The sequence below is a fragment of the Achroia grisella genome, unplaced genomic scaffold (genome assembly GCF_030625045.1).
Source record: "Achroia grisella isolate CSIRO2021 unplaced genomic scaffold, CSIRO_AGI_Agris_v1 utg777, whole genome shotgun sequence".
Classification (NCBI taxonomy): Eukaryota; Metazoa; Arthropoda; class Insecta; order Lepidoptera; family Pyralidae; genus Achroia; species Achroia grisella.
In genome coordinates, this window is record NW_026713017.1 from 113,470 (window position 1) to 116,009 (window position 2,540).

The 2,540-nt window shown below is 28.1% G+C and overlaps 1 non-coding gene across 1 annotated transcript; it reads right to left on the reverse strand.

The window, feature by feature from the left end:
• Positions 1–672: 672 nt before the first annotated feature.
• On the reverse strand, positions 673–754 carry Trnal-aag (transfer RNA leucine (anticodon AAG)). Its single transcript has one exon. It is a non-coding gene; the product is annotated as a tRNA-Leu (tRNA).
• Positions 755–2,540: the final 1,786 nt, after the last annotated feature.

Here is a 2,540-nt window from a genome sequence, read left to right on the forward strand (position 1 = left end):
ATGAAACGTAATGAAAGAAGGGTAGACATAAGAGAAACCAATGTACCTACATAATGACATATTATTTAACGGGATATTCGAGTACAAAGGATAATCTTACCATAAATTTCCCTTTAATTAATTAAAAAAATATTTTTAAACAGTTAGTGATATCCATAAATAAAAAAGGGGAGGAGATGACAAAGTGTAAGATTGTGTGAAGAGATACATGTAGATGTCAGGGGAAGCAATTTCGTGACGATACATTTCAAAATCAAATTTAACTATCTATATAATAAAATATTTTCTATGTTGGGTACTTAATACGACATTTTTATTTTAAATTAATTAATTGTTTAAAAATATATTATCATTCCACGGATTATAATTATAATCTAGTATTAGTTTTTGGGGCATGCAGGTTGGGAACCACTGTTTACTTACTACTTAGTATGCTATAACAATACCATATGATATAAAATGACTAAATCATTAATAAAGAAAATAAAAATCTTTAATAATAACTATTTATATTGCAGTACATTTTGTAGGGACATTTTATTTTATAAGAATTATGTTAATTTTTGTTTTATTAAGAAAATAATGTGAATTTATTACATGCTCTTACATTATATTTGAAGAGAAAAAAAATTAAAGGTTAATTTTATAATGTCGGAATGAAAACAAAAATAATGGCAGCGGTGGGATTCGAACCCACGCCTCCGAAGAGACTGGTGCCTTAAACCAGCGCCTTAGACCGCTCGGCCACGCTACCCTGCGACCAGTGTTACGAAATTGTGATTTCCTTGCGTTTATAACTATTTTTAACTGATTGTTGTGTAGTCATAAAATACATTTGTTATCTTTAAATGTATAATATATAGTGATAAGGGGGATTCGATTCTTTGTTTTACAAACATTCAAGTTATTAAATTAAGCGAGAGAATAAAACAAGTGTAGGTATATGTTATTAATGAAAAAATAGGAAATATATCATAGGGTTTTTTAAGGGTCGGTCATATGTTAATCGCTATACCGTTTGAATTAATATTTACTGTTAATTCCATCTGAAATTAAATACAATGTACATATTTTTTTAGTAAAAATGTAGGTACAATGCGGTCTGTATTACTTTCGGGTAGAGAGAAAAGACAGAATGCGCATGAACGAAATGAAAGAAAATATAACAATTATAATAGATGTAATTAATAATACTAGTGGTCGAAAAAGTACAAACACTAGTGGTATTCACCCAGTGGTCGGAATTCGTCCTTAATAAAAAATACAAAAAGATCTTTGAATGAGCAATAACAAATATATTTATTTTAACAATAAACAAAAGAGTATGTCTGTGTATGTGTGAAAAACATGACAGTAAGTGTAATGTTTTTTTTTAATTGACTTAATGAATTTATATGTATAATTTTTAAAAAATATTAACCCTTTAATTTAACTTCTGCACCCCATATAAACTACAATTGTGCGATTCATACTCTTCTGTTCACGCAATTTTCGTAACAATGTGGTACAAAGTTTGTGCTTCACGCATGAACATAATGTTAGATTGTTTATTAAAAAAAATAGTAGTCTCTTTTAGAAACTTTTTTTTAATTTGATTATTCACAACTAAAGCATTATTTTCAAGGAAACTAAATGATATATTGTACCGAATATTTCGTACCCGAATTCCAAGTTCAATGCACTCTATATCGCTATCCCGAGAGATAAAAAAACTGAAGCTTACCGAAATGACAGGTAACTGTAACTCCGCTTTACGACTTACCTTTAGTGCCGACCTTTATAATAAAAACTATATTTGATTCAATTACTGAATATTCTATTGGGCTACTGCAATAAAAGTATACTGTACACACCACACGATGAATAAATAACATTATTATAAGTGCACTAAGTACAATATGCATTGCCACGGTTGTTTACATGTAGGGTTGTCAGTGGTGTTAAGAATTTACTTAAGATGTGTTACATAATTAAGTTGCATATAAGTGATTGAAAGATACGAGTGTAATTGTGCTACCTGAACTAGTATAGAATTATACTGTATCTCAGATGTCAGACATATACGATATAATAAAAAAAGTGATTAATTCTTTATAACGTCGACAAATCTGTATTAATTATATAAATGCCAAAATGTGTCTATTTGTCTGTTTCTTTGTTTTTCATGAATAAACAGCTGAATGTATCTTAATGGAAGATCTGAAGATAGACTTTACTAGGTTAAATTGACTGGTAGTTTTGTGCTAAAAAACAAAATGCTCATAATCTTAGCATAATAATTAATTACTATAAAATACGGTACTATAAAGCTGATGCAAATTAATAATTTTTTTTTGTTATTTACCCATTTCTTATTTGATGACCTCGGCATTTTAGCAAACTGCCTTATCTTCCGATGATCACGAAATCAATCCCTCCAACAGTATAAAAAAATCTATTCAAGATAAATATTGATCTAGGTAAATTTTTATGAATGTCATGTAAAAATAAAAAAAAATATATATAGTAGTATAAATAATAAATATATTAGTAAACATAAA